We start from the raw sequence: 17433 nt of genomic DNA, 5'->3' as shown, positions 1-17433 counted from the left end.
ATAAGTTGGGCAACCATAATCATGGTTTATCCATAGTGTTTTTCGAAATTAGATGCTCGCTGTACAATAATGCGCCGGAAGTGATCGTTTGGTTCAAGATGCCTTTTATCATTGTGAGAGAGTATCCCCATCATATCGGTAAAGATATTTTTTTCTTTAAACATAGATGCCAGCCGTTATTTTTTTTAGAGAAGAGGGGAGATGTGTGGCATTGGACAGGCCTATAAACATGAACAAGTCTAATATACTGTTATTCAGTCACATGACAGATCGTAGCAGCCATCGCATGCAAGAGACACATTCGCAGTCAGTCAATTCCTCCTTCATCACGAGGTGAGTCGCGAGTGCAAGCAATGTAAACATGATGGGTGATTCATATGTGCGATGTTGAATTACACACAATTGTCGAAGGAATTCCTGGAGAAAGCTTGCATATTGATTTTTCTGCCTATTTTATAATAAATATTATTTCAGCAAGGATTTGTTTAGAAATTCAGATGTATGGTTCTAGTTTTCTTAAACTTATGGAAGAATGCAGCATTTTTATAATAATTGTTATAGCCGATTTTATATTCTTTCTGAATACTTAGTTCGTCAATATTTTTCTCACTTTATTTAAAAATATCTGATGAGCAATAAATCACGCATTTTTAAATCCATTATTGTTTTGATCATTATTGTTTCGATTTGGTTTGGATTTGGTTTCATGTGTTTTTATAAAACTACGATTTAGAAGACCAAAAAAGTTGCCCCCCCCCCCTTCTCTAAATCCTGGCTACGCCCATGTCTGAGACGCGTTCAGTTCCCTGACGCTCAAGTTCTTTAAGTTTAAGCAATGTAAGCTCTTCCAGTGGGATAGGTATGCGACGATACGCTTGCCCTACAGGAGGAATCGATTTATCGATTTTGATAGTCACGCAAAAGTCTATACGAATTTTATTCAATTTTAGTAATTATTAGCTTAATTAATGTTTAGGTAATGACGAAAATTGCTCACCTTTGATATATAGAGACGGAATGAAGATATTTGTTGATTCCTAGTGCTTCCGCAGTTTCACCCGAGAGTAATGAACACCTGCCATAGCAATATTTTTCACCAACAGTAAGTCTAGAGTCGACTTCGCCTAGAACAGTCAACGGTTTAATCGATCCATACGCACGAACAACTTTTTCACTTCCTTTCCTGACATTAAAAGTCTTGAATCCGATACGTTTGAGTGTTTTCCAATCTTCTACGCTTAAAACATTTTCGTCGGCTCCCGTATCAATAACAAACCTAGAGATGAGCCAGCCTAGGGCTGTCATCTCGTCTTTAATAAAGACAAAAAAAAAATAACAAACCGCAATAGCTTCAACAAAGCGTTTACCTTCCAGATGAAATACCTCTTGGATTTCAACTGACTTTGCTACGTCGTCCACTTCATGCACAAATTTCTCTTTTCGTTCTTGACGGTTGTTTCTTCTGTTCAAAGTTGGCTTCTGTGGATACCGAGCATCGCTGGAAGAATGGTTTCCTTTGCACCTGAAGCAGGTCATCCTACTATGTTTGGAGTCCTTGTTACTTTTACTTACCGCTTTCAAATCGATAATAAGGGTGGATTTCCCGCGAAGCTCCTGAAGTTGTGATTTAACTGATTCGTGAGTACGTGCAATATCTAGCATCTTTACAAGACTGGTATCAGCCTCCAGGTATTTGGCGCGAAGCTTATCATCGTTTTGTGTGGCATATACGACTTAATCCATGATCATTTCTTCAACCTGGTCACCGAAACTGCATTGAGCGGGCTCCTTCAAACGAATCATGAATCGGTCATTTTTTTCGTTTGGGTTGAAACTAGCTGACGAAACATGAACCGCTCATACCTTTGCGTCATACGTGGAGAATAATAATTATCCAATACATCCATTGCTTTCCTGTAACGGTTGTCGAGAATGGCCTATTCGTTGACACTGACATCACGCGCTATCTTACGAACATCCGATCCTCCGAAGCACATTGTCGCGTTAATGTCCTCGAGATCATTGATTCCTTTTAGAGTAAAGTAGGAAACGAATTGAATCCCTTCGTTTGCTTTCACCGAAACGGACCGGAAATTCCCTTCGTTTGAATCTGTAGAGTTAACCGAAGTCACGCACTGGCATTTCTTTTACACTATTTCAATATTTTAGGCAAGAAATCTCAATGAACACAAAATTTCAAAAGATAATCAATTACCGTAGCCATGTCTCCAGTTCTCCTCTCAAAGCCCTCGATTATTTTGGATTCAGCTTCAACTTGGCTTAGTTGTCCGGGGTCGTCTGAATCTTTGATAATTCTGGATTCAACTTCAGCTTGGTTGGTTCTCCGAGGTCGTCGCCAATTGTAGAGGTGGAACTTTCTTATAAAACACAACCGTCTGTTGTCAAGTAGTACCTTTGAATAAATCTTTATTCTATCACGAAGACTACGCCTACTACACTATCCAGTTCCCGTTATCCGCGGGGATAAAGTACGAATCCGACAGTATAGCAATGTCCGTGCTCGCTTCTGCTATCGACTGCCACAGCACAATGGTTGAGGTTAAACTGCGTTACTTGCAGGGCTTCCTAGTATTAGCGTGGTTAAATGCCAGGTTCCTGCTCGCAAATAGCCTTCAGCCCTTTGCATGCCCACGATTTGTGTCCAGCACTTAACGACTATCGGTGGTTGGTACAGGCAGACTTGACATTAGGGTGGCTCAAAATAGTATGGAAAAAACTGATTTCCTGCTTATTCAGTTCTATTTTATGCTTTGATGCTCTGGACAAAATTTCAGCCAAGTCGGTCAACGTTTGGGCGCTGCTAAACTCATTGGAAGTTTTTATAAAAAAAAATTGTATGGGGAAACATCGGAAAACAGTAATTTGGAGCTAGATGGCACTATTTATGATGAAGACCCGGATAAAAAATATCATTAAAATATCATAAATTTTATTGTTACACCACCATTTAAAACATATTTTTTACCATTGAATATATTGGAATTTAGACAATAAAATCACATGAGAAATAATGGTTTTCCACGATAAAATAAATGGTAAATGGGACTTTTACAATAAAAAAGGGGGGTTGTTATGTATCTTTACAATAAAAAATCGAAAAATTTTCATACAAAATTCGGAGCAAAACAATTGATTTTACGGTTCTTCAATGGGATGATTTCAAGCGACAAAACAATAGAAAACATTGTGTTCTAAATGTTTTCAATTACTTTTTCTATTGTTTTACAGTAGAAAAACAACAGGATTTAGAATATATTATACTTCAATATTACAACAAAAATACAATACAATTAATTGTTTTACAAATTACTTTATTTTCAATTTAATTTTAATTAAGTTCAAACTTAATTTTTACTCATTTTAACTTGCTTTGCTGAAAGTCGGCGATGACGCAGTCCGCTATACTCGCTAAATAAGCCGTAACTGCTGCTACTAGAGAAGGGAATTCGATTTATCTGCAATGGCTTATTTTTCCTTGCATAGGTGGATCGAAGTAATAGTTGAATATAGATAAAACCTGTGAAAATGTAAATTATAGAAGAATGTCAGTTTTATTGAAAAATGTACGTCGAGAAGAAAAGAAAAAAACGAACAGTGGGTAATGTCTGTGACATAACCGCTAAGTGGACGTAGGACTTGACTTGACAATGCCTTTAAGATACATAATATGTCAAATTTCTCACATCAACTATTTTGGATACATAATCGGCGTTGCATACCATTCCTTGGCAAAATCTTCTCATCAAACCGACACAGAAATCAAATCTACCTCGAACAAGAATCATCAAAAAAAATTCAGGAAGTATCTGTCCGGTCACGAAATATTAGCCTCGACAGTGGCAACCTTCCCAATGAAACCACAAGTTGGCTCAGCAGGGAATGTAGACTGTATCTCAGCCCTTTCAGGAGAACATTATTTTTAACTCTTAGAGCCTTGAAAAAGGCTGTTTGCTCCGGCTAAGTGCAAAAAGTAAGAAAACGATCTTTTCAAATAACCGCGAATTTCTAGTGATGGTATAAAAAAGACTGAATGCTCTGCGAGCGAATGCACTTTTCTTTTATACCTTATTTTGAATCTTCTCTTCTTCTCAATTGGTGGGCCAATCAGCTAGTGTCTTGTATCCCGCTTCTTTGTCAGCCAAAGCGTCATCATCATCAACGCGTTCGAGAAGGGCTTCTTCTTTTTTACGCTTGTTGCTCGCTGCTGGCGTCTATTTCCTAACGGGACTTTTCGCTAGATACAGGCCAATAAGCCGGGCAAGCGAGCTTAGAATTGCAGTTCAGGTGGGAAGTAGGGACACGGCAGGTATTTTCGTCTGTTCGTCATAGTCTCGAAAACCAATAAAAGAGACGCTTTTTGTAAAACTCATACGTACCAAATCGTAGGCTCAGGAGAAACGTTCTGCTATAGTGGAGTTCTAGCAAATGTACGTTGCTTTCGTTGGTTTTAGCCCCTACGACGATGGACGGAAATACCTGCCGTGTCCCTACGTGTTCTTTTCTGAGACAACATTGTTAGTAGTAGAAGGAAGGAAACACTCGGACATGGGATTTCGGGTGATAAGATTTAGAATTGGTAACATGGGACGATCATTCAGTCACGTTCGCTTTGTGTGCGGTCAGTATCAAACAATGTTTATCTACATATTTTTTTATCAATGCCAAAAAATCCAACATTTGATGAAAAATCGATTGAGAGTTTATTAATGTTTGAGCTGTTATCGGTGTTTTTTTATCCAAATAAGATTATGTGAAAGATTTGGACATCTTATGAATCTTTAAAGGCATGGTCAAGCGAAGTCCTTCGCCCACTTCGCGGTTAAATCAGAAAAATTATCCACTGTTAGTTTTGACGCTATTTATGAAAATCACGCATAAAATTTTATCTCTAGAATATTGGATTTGGCACCCAAGTACAATTTCTATCCCGAAGGGTATTGAAAGCATTGATATTGATCTCTATTATTGGCTCTCTGAAGAACCGTTTGTTTTTGGGACATACATGCTGCATCATGTGGCTTTTTTTTCAGCCTGTCTCCGCTCAGCACCGATGCCGGCCGGTCTCGGCTCGACTCTGCTGCTGCTGCCGGTATCTGCTCAGCATTGCTGCTTTGTCGGGTTTGTAGGGTGGACTGATGATGTAGGTTAGGTTAGGCTAGGTTTCGGCTGATGATGATAGCTTCGATGGTGTCGAGCCAAAAAAGCGGTCGGTGCAGACTTCATTCCCTGCTAAAAGGTGTGAGTGCTGTTCAATCGATGATGCGGTTGCTTCGCTTGTCCTGGTCAGAATGAAAGGAAAAAATCGCGTTGCGCTATTTTATGGCTTCTCGGCAGACCCAGCGGCTGCTCATTCGCTGGTGTCTGCACCAATCAGAACGTGGTAATGGAATGATGCAAGAATTATGCGGTACCCATATTTATAGGTTCCCTTGATCTCAATGTTTTTCATTGAAAACAGTTTCATGCCTATTGAAACAAGTTTTTCGGGTCTTATCAAGCATGGACATGGAAGGCATACTTGAAATCTGTCGATTTAGGGGCTTACCGCGGAAATTCGTCCACTGAGACGAACGGTATTAACGTTTAAAATCTTTCAACATAGCGTAACGCGGTCGATTTGAATATTTTGAAATGACACCCGGTATAGTAAAGAGAGACGTAAGTCCTACGTAAAAAATCTCCCGTTGGTGAGATTGGTCAATGATAGCCACTGGACGGTCTTGAATCAGTGAAGGCAGCGAGCAGCAGTATTTTATCATAAGCTTGATTTCTGAAAAGGAACAAGTTACCAAAAATGTTTCAAATAGCTTTGGCGATGGAAATTAAGGACCCTCTTAAAGGTACTTTAAAGATTTCAATATCATCAGATGTTATGATGATAACACTTAATTTTTTTGTTGATCGGGATGAACCACTGCGTGCATTACAGTCGTGATTCGCTGGTTGGGCTTTTAATACATGGGTCATTTTGGCCTCCGCTGGTTGGGCCATGGCCCAACTAAAAAGCATTCATACATCAAAATTCAATGCAAATGCCGAAAATGGGTTTGACGTCATTGGACATTATTTGTGATATTCAAATTGGAATGCACAAGTTCAAATTGGTGTCAGTTGACAAAACTAGCTAAAAAACAGAATTCGTTTGTTTAGTCGAGGTTGTGACCTTGGTTGTGACCCAAACAGCGAACTGCGACTGTACATTGAACTTTTGTTGTATAACACTTTAAATATTTACCTCGATTCAGAAGCCAGTGATTTACCGCCTACCCAGCACCAGAAACAGTAATGAAAAGGACACTTCCTGCACCATCTTCTTCTTCTTCATTGGCATTACATTCCCCACTGGGACATTGCCGCCTCGCACCATATAGTTTCATTATTTACTTTTTGTCTTTCTACTAATCATAAACAAAACTGTACACGCTCAAATGAATCCATCCATTCTCCGAGTGAAATGATAAGCAAAAGTTTTGGTTCCCTTTAATTTTTTAATTCAAATTTTTATCACATAACATTTCTAGACCTGCAATATAAAAATATATATTTGAGAAACGGGATAATTTTTTGTTTCATTTAATAAGCAAAGCTATTGTTGTTTTATTGTTTTCAATTGTAATTTCATCAATATAATAAATCAATGAAATATTCCAAAATTATATTATTTTTTTAAGGACGGATTTCCTGATCATCCAGACAGAATACTTTTATAATTTGTTCAGTTTTTGGATGAGCAATACTATAAACATAAGCGAACAATAAAAATATAATAGAATGTATGGGTAACATTTAAATATACTGTACTTTTAATGTAAGTACAATAAAGATCGTTTACAACCGCGAAAATTTTACAATAAGCGTACAATAGTTTTTATTGCTTACCACACAATCTATTGTATTTCAATGGGTTATGTCATACAAGTTAATGTTAATTTTTATCCGGGGAACTATGATACTTATTCAGTTCATGCAGAATTCAATACTGCATGAAAACCGCGAGAAGATTAGACTTTAGTCATTAGCCTTAGGAAGGCGAAGTTATTAGCACTAGGAAGTACGATTTATTCAGAAGTAGAAATTCAGAGCCAGTACTCGTTGATGGAAACCCTTTCTGCACGCGATGGTATGTGAGTATTTTTGTAGCTAACTAATAGTGTTCAACGTCACAATTTATAAAGTGGTATACAGTCATGCAAGCAGGAGACCTGCCGATTCCGATTTTGTTTTAAAGCTTAAACTTTATACAGTAGGGGAAGGTGGGAAGACTTGGTTCCTTGTGAGACTAGATCCCTTGGGAGATTTAATACTCCGCTATTTTACCGAGAACTATTGCGGTGAATCGCATATCTTTCCCATCTTTGCTGGGTTTCCTTCTCACATGGGACAAATATGCGATTCACGGCAGTATAGTAGTATTGTTATAGCGTATTTTTATTGAAGATCCTCTAGACAAATGATCGTTATGTGGCGAGTTGTTCTTTTTTATTGAAAACCCTATTTACTCTATTATTAAATGTGTTTTGTCCCTCCTAAAGATGTTTTTAAGTGGCCACGCAAAATTTGAACAACTTCTCCTAATAATGACTAAATGCTATCATTTTTTTCACAGCACAAAGCCGTAAATATGCTAAATGATCTTCACTGATAAAAATGTCAACATCCCACCACATTTTCAGGATAATTGGATTTTGAGTTGTTGCCACAATATCCTTGAGACTTGAGAAGTTTGTCAAACAATATAAATTGTTCTCAAGTGGTTATTTTTTTGTATATATGTGACAGGATTTGCTCTAAAAAAATATATTTATTGAGTAGCGAGAGAATCAAGTCTCCCCAATTTGGAAGATTGCATGCGCTGTTGAATTCCATAGCAAAAATCGACCATGAATACGCACAGCAAATTGGAAAATCTGCGTATTTTGGTGGAAAAATATTTAAAAGTTCAGAGAGCATGATCCTGCAGGTCGTGCGTTCAATCCCAGGCTCGTTGTACCTGAATCTTCATAATTTTTGTTTTGTTTTCTACCAAAAAGATCCGTACTGTTGTTACTTTTGCACTTAAAATTCCAATAACTTCCGTGGCACCTATGACAACTCGTAGAGTTCTCTGCATCTTTCTTAAGTAAGTGTTCAACTAATCCAGTGAACGTTATTTTCACTCATTCTCACTATGACAAATCGTAGAGTTCTCTGCAAATGTCCGTTGAACGTTATTTTCACTCATTCTAACAAGAAAAGAATGCTCATTCACGCAGATTTTTGCCTAGAAATCAGGAAAAGGAAATTAGGAAAAGAAAAACAGGTCTTATGACTGATAAACATGTTTCGCTAACTTCCAGTGGCGTAAAAATTTGATCTGCTTGCAATTGATTTCGTCTCACTTGCAACTGAAACTGAAAGTCACTATTTGGTCCTTTTTTTCGTCAGCTTTGGTCACTAAAGTCACTATTTTGAGCGGCATCGGTCGGTACCAGCCCTGGAAATATGAAATATGACAGTAAGTTTGATTATTTTATAAATGTTGTACTAAGTGCTTGCACTGTGAAAATTAGAGTTGTGTTCCTCCTACAGTTTTTAGCAAGCCGATATTTTTGCCTCGGCGCGCCTCCCCTATGTCACTCCGGTGGTCTATAATTTTTCACGTCGATTCAAATTTGAAGAAGACTGCAGAATTTTCCGTGGAAAGATTCACTGGAATTTTCGAAGATTTTCCCGTTTGATCCATAGAACATCACTTTAGAACTCCAAAGATTTTCTTAAAGCAACTTCCCGTTGAAATTTCGAAAATCTCTCCGTGAAAACTAAGAAAAACTTTAAGACAAAATTTTCAAAACGACTTATCTGCTTTTATAAGCCAAGATTCAAACGACGATTTGACGAACCTGATAGCTCCCCCACGCAAACCAACACCTTCAATAGGTAGGTGAAGGATTACGCTTCCTGTTGATGGTATTGGTTTGCGTGGGAGAGCTATCAGATTGGTCAAATCGTTGTTTGAATCTTTGTTTACAAAAGCAGATAAGTCGTTTTGAAAATTTTGTCTTGACTTCGAGTGTAAATTTCGAAGGATTTTCTGTTGATATTCAAAAAATGTGTTGTTGAAATAGAATCTTTGAATGGATTTGGCTGAATAGTTCAATTAACTGAAATGGTCGTGTGGCAGAAAGGGTCATTTGGACAAAATGGGCAGAACATTGCCGTTTGGCCGAAATTGTGTTTTGCAGAAAGGACATTGGCTTTTTCTGCCAAACGTCGATTTCTACCAAACGGCATTTTCGGCTAAATGATCTATTCGGTCAAATGACTTTTTCGGCCAAATGACAACTTCAGCCAAATGAACTTCTCGGTCAAATAACCAGTACGGCCAAATGTACCTTTCGGCTACTTGTCGCTTTCGGCCAAATGTCATTTTTGGTCAAACCATTTTCGGACAAACGTTTACTTCGGCCTAATGGAATTTGGCTAGATGATTAACGTGTTATTCAACAAAGTGGCATTCGAATAAATGGGTTTTCGTCGCCATTTTACGAATTACCGCATAATTGGTGCAAAGTCGACTGTTTTTGAGAGCCCATAATGATTGAATGCATTTAGATCATTTAAATTGCATGAACTATCGATATTTCCTTTTCCACTTCCCCCAGTGTACCTTAGATAAAACCGTATAAAAAAAGGCAAGTTGAATATTTATTGCATATTTTTGTATCCTGATGAGTAATTAACTGAACACATTAAACATGCTGGAATCCGAAACATTTTCTCTAGAAGTCATCCAGAATATCATTTCAATAATATCTCAATTAAGAAGCTGATCTCTACAATCTTTCACACTTTGAAAACAGTTTGGGCCGAAATCAAACCGGAGAAGAATTACCAACCAAACCGCAAATACCATATTACTCATTTTCGGTCGATATCTAACACTGCGACCCCCGTCAACTCAGTTCGGTTAGTGAGCTTATAGGTGCAGAGAGTTCAAATTTGTTGATCGTCCGACAGTATCGAACTGGACTCGAGCGCGATCGTATCGTTATTTGGCGCGTCGTCATTGTGCTACACACGTGTTGCGATCTCTCCGTTGTTGCATCCAATACAGCAAAGTATACAAATCATGCAAAGAAGAATCGAATTGGTGGAAGCATCCTTACGTTAGGTGGATATGTAGATTAGACGCCCCCGGTGCGAAAAGACCTAATCTACACGTGAGAAGCATTCCGCGAAGCAGCTGGAACGTGCGGACCGAATTACATACAATTTAGCAAAGTGAAGCGGACAAGTTGCAGAAAGTAACCACAAAAACCGCGCCGTGAAAACGACTTTGTGATAAGAGAGAAGAGAGGGGTCACCAACAGTAGGCAGCAAGTTGGCAAGCTTGGTTGAATTTTGGACACCGTGTTTGGGAGTTAATGCGAAGAAGAGACCTCACAACCGGTTTATTTTTGCGCATTTTTGGATGGTTTTTCGTTTTGCACTGGGTGTGCCATTTCTCTGGTCTACTTATGGGGGTTGAATATTGTGCGAAAGCGGAAACACAGGACTTTATGCAAATTTTGTCACATTTTATTTGATCTGAATGACCCAAATCAATGGTTTTTGATTGTAAACATGGTACTGATAAATTTTGAAACAAAATACTTTTCATTTTATAATTAATATGTAGGTATAAGAAGTTTTTCAAAGCTCCATAATGTTATTGAGTATTGTTATTGAGTTCCATATCTTAGTACACCCAACCATCATGTGCCAGATTCTATTTACAATTATGCACAAGAACCTTTCAGAATTTGTATCAAATGTTGTCTTATATAAAATCGTTAGATTTTTATACAAATATACAAGTAAAAAGCATTAAAAATCGATAGGATTTTATACTTGTCATAAGACGAGTTTGTACAATCCCATTGCATTCCACCACTTAACTATATCTTGACAGATACGTATTTCGACCTCAACAGTAAGGCCGTCTTCAGTGTCACGTACTTGACTCGACTTTTTCTTAAGGATTTTATAGACAACTTGGTTGTAAAAATTTCATATTTGTATTTGCATCTAACAATTTTGTATATGCCAAGGTTTTATACAGATTTTAAAAGGTTTTTGGGTGCACTTGAAACACAATGAAACATTATGTAAATAAATAACAGTTTTCGTTATAATGTCGTAGTAACTTTTATCTCCTGTCGATTTAAACATTTTAAACGCTGAAACAATAAAAACGACATCAACCAAAGTATTTAAAATCAGCGCTCCAAAATATACTCGGGTTCACATTCCGCACCACAGCTCAATGTTTTAGATGCAGTGATTAATTGAGAACTCTCGATGCATGCTTAGACTATGTGCCTAGAGAAGTCAAACAAGAATTTCCAAGCCGATAAATTCTTTCCACCGGACTGGACACGCTATGGAATAAGATGTGTGATGAATAACACAACAACAAATTGCATGCAAATTTGGAAATGCAACTCAATTGCTATTTGCCCTTTCAGCAATATAAATTACCGGAACGGTTTGAGCAAATTACATTTTACTGAAAAATCACTAAAACAAATTTGGTATGATTGAAATAGTTGCAAGCTGGAGGCTTTATCATGCAAGTCCGTCTAATTACCTGTGAGGAATAAGTTTCGAAAGCTTTTTGCCTTCCTCCTTAACTGATTAATGAATGTTGTTAAGCTTAATCAGTTGTGATTTAAATTGTTCAGCGGCATTCATTTTGAACTATGCATTTCCCCAGCAGCTGTTCTATATTCATTTTTTATAACCGTTTATAACAAGTTTCAAAAGCTTAAAACCATTATACCGCTTAGTTCTATTTTCTGCAGATTTGAATCACGAATAGACCTGTGCGCCGCCGCCGTCAAAAATGAATCGGCGCGCCGCTGCATGAAAATTTTTGATTTCCCGAGTTTAACTCAAATAAAATTTAAAATTTACACTTGAACAGATCCTGAATAACGCTGCACACATAACAAGATTACTTTTGGCCGACATATAATTGTTTTGACAGATCGTCTTATTGAAAAGCACTTGCGATTCTTATGACCGGGTGATTTTTGATTTTCGAACTATCACTTTCAAGTTTAATTTGATTTTAAATCAGGAAATGTGACGCTGCCCAAGAAATCCATTGTTTTTTTCAAATAATTTAAGGAATTTCTTTTCGACATTTGTTAGAAACTTTAGAATTTCTTTGTTCATTATTACAGAATTTCATTTAAAAATTCATTGTAAGTTTAGTTTTAATTAACAGTTTTTTTATTTCTTATAAACATTCTTTGAAAATACTTCAATTTTTCTTGGAATTCTATAGAAATTTGATTAGTAATTCCTTCGAGAATATCTTCTGTATCTATAGAGGGATTTATAAAAGTATTCTTGAAGCAATTTCCGCGGAAACTATTGATGGAACTCGAGGAAAAGAAGGCAGGACGATTTGTGAAAGAATTTCCTGGGGCGAAATTTGGGTGGCAGTACCAGGAATAAAAAGTGGTGGACTTTCGGAAGGAATTTCTGTAGAAGTTCCTGACGGAATTGCTGAGAGAATTTCAAATATATAATATTCAGAGAGATTTCCTTGTTGTGATTTTCCACAGGAATTTGTTAAGGAATGTCCAGGAGAATTCATAAAAGCATTTTTTAAAGAATTTTAAAACGATTTCCCAGGGGCTTCTTGGAGGAATGTTGGAGGAAATACCTGGAAGGATAACCGGGTTAATTTCTTAAGGAATTTATGGATTTATGAATTTTCAGGAGGAATTGAATTTCCATAATTTTTCCTAGAAAAACTCCTAGAAATATTTCTGGACGAATGGAGTGGAGTAAGTTTAGAAATTTTATTTGAGATTCGAAAGGAGTTCAGTGGAAAATTCCGAAGAGTTCTCGAAGTAATTTGTGAAGAGTTCTTGGAGGAATTTCCGGTAGATCTTCAGGAAGAATTGCAGAAGGAATTCCTTGAGTAAAAACTGGTGGACATCCATAAAAATCTAAAAAGTACGCAGGTAGGTTTCTGGAGGAATTCACGGGGAAATATCGTAATAGCTCCTATGGAGTTTTTGGACTCCAGAGAAATTTCCAAATTATCTGAGGGACTTCCGGACGAGCTCCCTAAGCTTCGAAAGGAATTCCTGAAGAAACTTCCGAATAAATTATTAAAGAAACTTCCTGAGAAATTCCTTGAGGAATTTTTATGGAGCTTATGTAGGAACTCCGGGAAGAATTCTTGAAGGACCTTTCCAAGGAATTCCTGAAGAAGCTTTTCGAAGAATTGCTGGAGCAACATCCCAACTAATTCCTGGTGCAACCTTCAGAAAAAAATATGGAAGAACTTCCGACGGAATTCCTAGAGCAACTTCTAAAGGAAATGATGGAGGAATTTCCGGACGCATTTCTAGAGGAACTTCAGGAGGGATGCTTGCAGGAACTTCAGTAGAAATTCTTGGAGTAATTTTCTAAGGAATACCTGGGGAAACTTCAAGAGGAGCTTTTGGAGAAATTCCTGGAGAGGAATTCCTGGAAGAATTTCCAGAGGTATTCTTGGAGAAACTTCCGAAGAAATTTGTTTCAGAAGCTTCGTGATGAATTCCTAAAGGAGTTTTGATAGAACTTTTGTGGGAACTCCAGAAGAATTTTTCAACTTATTCCTGGTGGAAATTCGGAGGAACTCCTGAAGGAACTTCCGGATAAATTGCTGGAGAAACTTCTGGAGGAATTCCTGGTGGAGCTTCCCAATTAATTCCTGGAGAAACTTCCGGAGTCATTCCTGGAATAATTTCCGGAGGAACTTCCGGAGAAATTCCGGGAGGAAACTTCCGGAGGAATTCATGAAAGAGCTTCGGAAGGAATTCTTAGAGGAACTTTCGGAGGGATTCCTGAAGGAACTTACAGGCGAGTTCCTGGAGGAACTTCCGATTGAATTCCTGTTGGAACTCCCGGACGAATTCCTGGACTTTCTGAACGAATTCCTGGAGGAACATCCGGGCGAATTCCTGGAAGAATTTTCGGACGAATTCTTGCAGGAACTTTCAGAAAACACACACCGCCGCCGCTGGCTAAAAACTATTTATCACGCCGCAGCCGATAAAATTTCGAATATTAGGGTGGTTCAAAAAATCGATTTTGCTCCACAACGCTAATCTGATTCTGTCTCACGTTCTTTTTTCGTTGAGTGAAAGCCCATGAGTATTCCTTTTAGCTATGTAGATTTTCTTTTCACTAGCGCTTAATGGGGAAGCGTTATAATCAGTATAATGAAAAATTTAGTTTCCCCATACTAATTTGTGCTAAATCAGTTTTTATCCAAATCAGTTCAAATTTTTGTTAGACTCTCAGAACATCACACAGAATCAGATGAGGGCTGTGGAGCAAAATCGATTTATCGAACCACCGTAATGGATATAGACCACTGGTTGGGAAACCATCAGTTTTGTTTTATTTCATAGATTCAAACTAGAATAGTGTTTGAAAATTTGCAATGAAACTGAATCATTACTGATTTTACTCCTAAAGAAATACTATTGATTAGAGGTCCGAAAGCCCACCCATGTGTAGAATGCAAAAATGCACGATAATAAATTTTGGCTGTTACGTCATTTTCAAATATTGGTCTAGGATTATCGTTCAAAGGAACAAATTTCATCAAAATCGCTATGTGGTGTGGAGATTCAATTCATAAATGTTTTCACACAGTAGGCTTTTTTTACCAGACTATTTACAAAAGCTGAGAAAAACATGAGGTTTACTTTAACCGATTTTTTCGCAAAAAAAAAGTTTCATTAAACAGGGAACATCAATATTGTAACAGTATAGTTAAGCACTCAAGTAACATTTTAAGTTTTATAACACTCTTAAAAACCATAATTTACTCTACAAGAGTGTTATAAAACCAGCATAAAACCAGCACGTTATTAGGGCAATTTTGAATTTGATAACGATCGACCGTTGTGTGCGAAAGTTATGAAGGAAATGGTATATCGGCCCATATTAGCGCTATATAAGGCTGGTGTCTTGGCTAAATGCGAGAAAGGCAGTATGTATCACTACTCGGTGAATTAAGTTAGATTTTTTTACTTTCCATGGAGCGTTGTATATTGTTGACTTTCCATGCTTTGACTTTGACTAACATGCAGACCATTGAAATTCCAAATGAAGCACAACCCAATTGATTCGATCGCTAATTTCACCAAATAAAGCACATCCCGCTAACAATCGGCATGTCCATTGTCTTTGATTTGCGTACACGAATAAATATGATAAGATACTCGGATCGTCAAAAGCCTAAACCTAAACGGCATGCTCGAGCCAAGCTCTTGTCCTTTACTGTTCGACGGAGCAGACCGGCAAATGCTACTCACATGCACGTGAACTTATTTGCCAAACATTTGAAGGTTAAACAACGTCGTGTAGTTCAAGCAAATGCGGCGCTATCGAAGCGCAAAATTGCTACCTTTACTTTTACAAGTACGTATGTACTCTTTCGGAATCAATTCGAAGCGTCGTCGTCGTCGGCGAAGACACCGCACATGCCGACCAACTCATCTTTGATCAACCAGCAAGAAACGCAAAAGTAGTTACAAGGTCTCCAGCGCTAGGGTGACGTTAATCATCGTTCGTCATCTATCAAACGCAGTGCTTTATTTTAAGCACGCGTTCAGATCAGGTCTCAGCTCAGTTAATTTTCGATTCATATCACGCTATCTATTGGCGACGTTGCGGTTGTCCTCAAGTACATATATTGGAAGTACAGGTTTCTTATGCATGCGCCGTAGAAAAAAATGCATTTTTGTTGCAAATATTTTCACCACAAAGGACATGTTTAAACACATTTTCCAACTGATAATCAAAAGGTTAAATTAAAAAAACAAAAATACATACAATGTTGGTTTAAATACAAATAGGAAAACGATATGAAAATTGGGCCGATAAAATGTCTGATCCAAATGTCGCATTCTGTAATAGATGGCGTGAACGCGATTCGGTTTGGTGACATTGAATTACGGCTAATGCCGGGTCGGTCATACGACAGGCCACGGTCTGCAGTGATGAGCTGCGAACAAAATACGTTCAATGACAGTAATTATCATTTATTTGGTAGGTATCATACGGGAGAAAAGTGGACTTTGATTGTGACTGCGTTCGATAGTCATATGTAAGCTTATATTTTTTATATGCTTCCGGTTGAATTTATTGTCGTCGTTGGACGTCACTGTGATGAGTCATTATGTACAGCGATGGACATAATAATACATTAGTAAACTGGTTTCTGTGCATAATAGTGCCATCCAGAAACACTTCAATACGATGAAAAAATTATTAGACGAAAAACTTTTTTGGCAACATCATGTTTGATAGTATCTGATGACTGAATTTCGTTTCTATCACTTTATAGGAAAATTAAGTTTTGCTCTGAAGGATAACATTAGAAGATATGGGTAAATAGGGCAATATGATTATTCATGAATACGAGAAAGGAAAACAATAAATCAAACGGACAAGTTACAATGGATTAGTATGGTATACAATGGCGTACATATTGTAAGACATATATCACAGATGGGCCCTCCTTAGCCGTGCGGTAAGACGCGCGGCTACAAAGCAAGACCATGCTGAGGGTGGCTGGGTTCGATTCCCGGTGCCGGTCTAGGCAATTTTCGGATTGGAAATTGTCTCGACTTCCCTGGGCATAAAAGTATCATCGTGCTAGCCTCATGATATACGAATGTAAAAATGGTAACCTGGCTTAGAAACCTCGCAGTTAATAACTGTGGAAGTGCTTAATGAACACTAAGCTGCGAGGCGGCGCTGTCCCAGTGTGGGGATGTAATGCCAATAAGAAGAAGAAGATATCACAGATTTCGATAAAATATATTTTTTTTCAAGTCTGGATCTTACTTTTCCATGCCAATGAAATAAGTGTTAAATGGCCATTATAATAGGGGAAATGATGGCTTTGGCAGGTTTTGTTCTATTATTGTCAGGGGGTTTTTATTGACCAAATTTTATGAAATTTGACCACAATATTAATATGCTCATAAGCACCCGTCTCTCGAATACTCTGGGTGCTTGCAAGTCCTCCTCGTGCATGGTCCAAGTTTCATGTCCGTAGAGGACTACCGCTCCTATGACCGTACATGACACATTTGGTGCGGATGTGAATCTTTTTTGACCGCAGTTTCTTCTGGAGCCCGTAGTAAGCCCGACCTCGATAGATGATGCGCCTTCGTATTTCAAGACATTAATATCAGCCGTTAGCAAGGATCCGAGGTAGACGATTAAAACGGCTACCTTGAAAGTATCCCCGTCTATCATAACACGCGTTCGGTTCCGCCCACTAACATGTACTTTGTCTTCGATGCATTCAACACCTCTTCAACTTTTGTTGCTTCACGTTTCAGGCAAGTGTGCAGTTCTGCCACC

The 17433-nt window shown here is 37.9% G+C and overlaps 1 protein-coding gene across 5 annotated transcripts in view; it reads left to right on the top strand.

Annotated features, from left to right (window-relative positions):
- LOC134226297 (aminopeptidase A) overlaps nt 1–17433 on the top strand; it is a 99703-nt gene that overhangs the window by 43700 nt on the left and 38570 nt on the right. For 2 of the 5 annotated variants that reach the window (XM_062706992.1, XM_062706983.1), the window contains exon 1: nt 10027–10304. The exons of 1 other annotated variant lie outside the window; for it this stretch is intronic. The gene's annotated coding sequence lies outside the window, so the exon portion shown is untranslated. Of the gene's footprint in view, nt 1–9993; nt 10305–17433 lie in introns of those variants that run through there. 2 more of the 5 variants (XM_062707001.1, XM_062707009.1) reach the window with 2 other exon arrangements.

Source organism: Armigeres subalbatus, chromosome 1 (assembly GCF_024139115.2).
Source record: "Armigeres subalbatus isolate Guangzhou_Male chromosome 1, GZ_Asu_2, whole genome shotgun sequence".
Taxonomy (NCBI): Eukaryota; Metazoa; Arthropoda; class Insecta; order Diptera; family Culicidae; genus Armigeres; species Armigeres subalbatus.
This window is presented reverse-complemented; position numbering and strand designations above follow the sequence as displayed.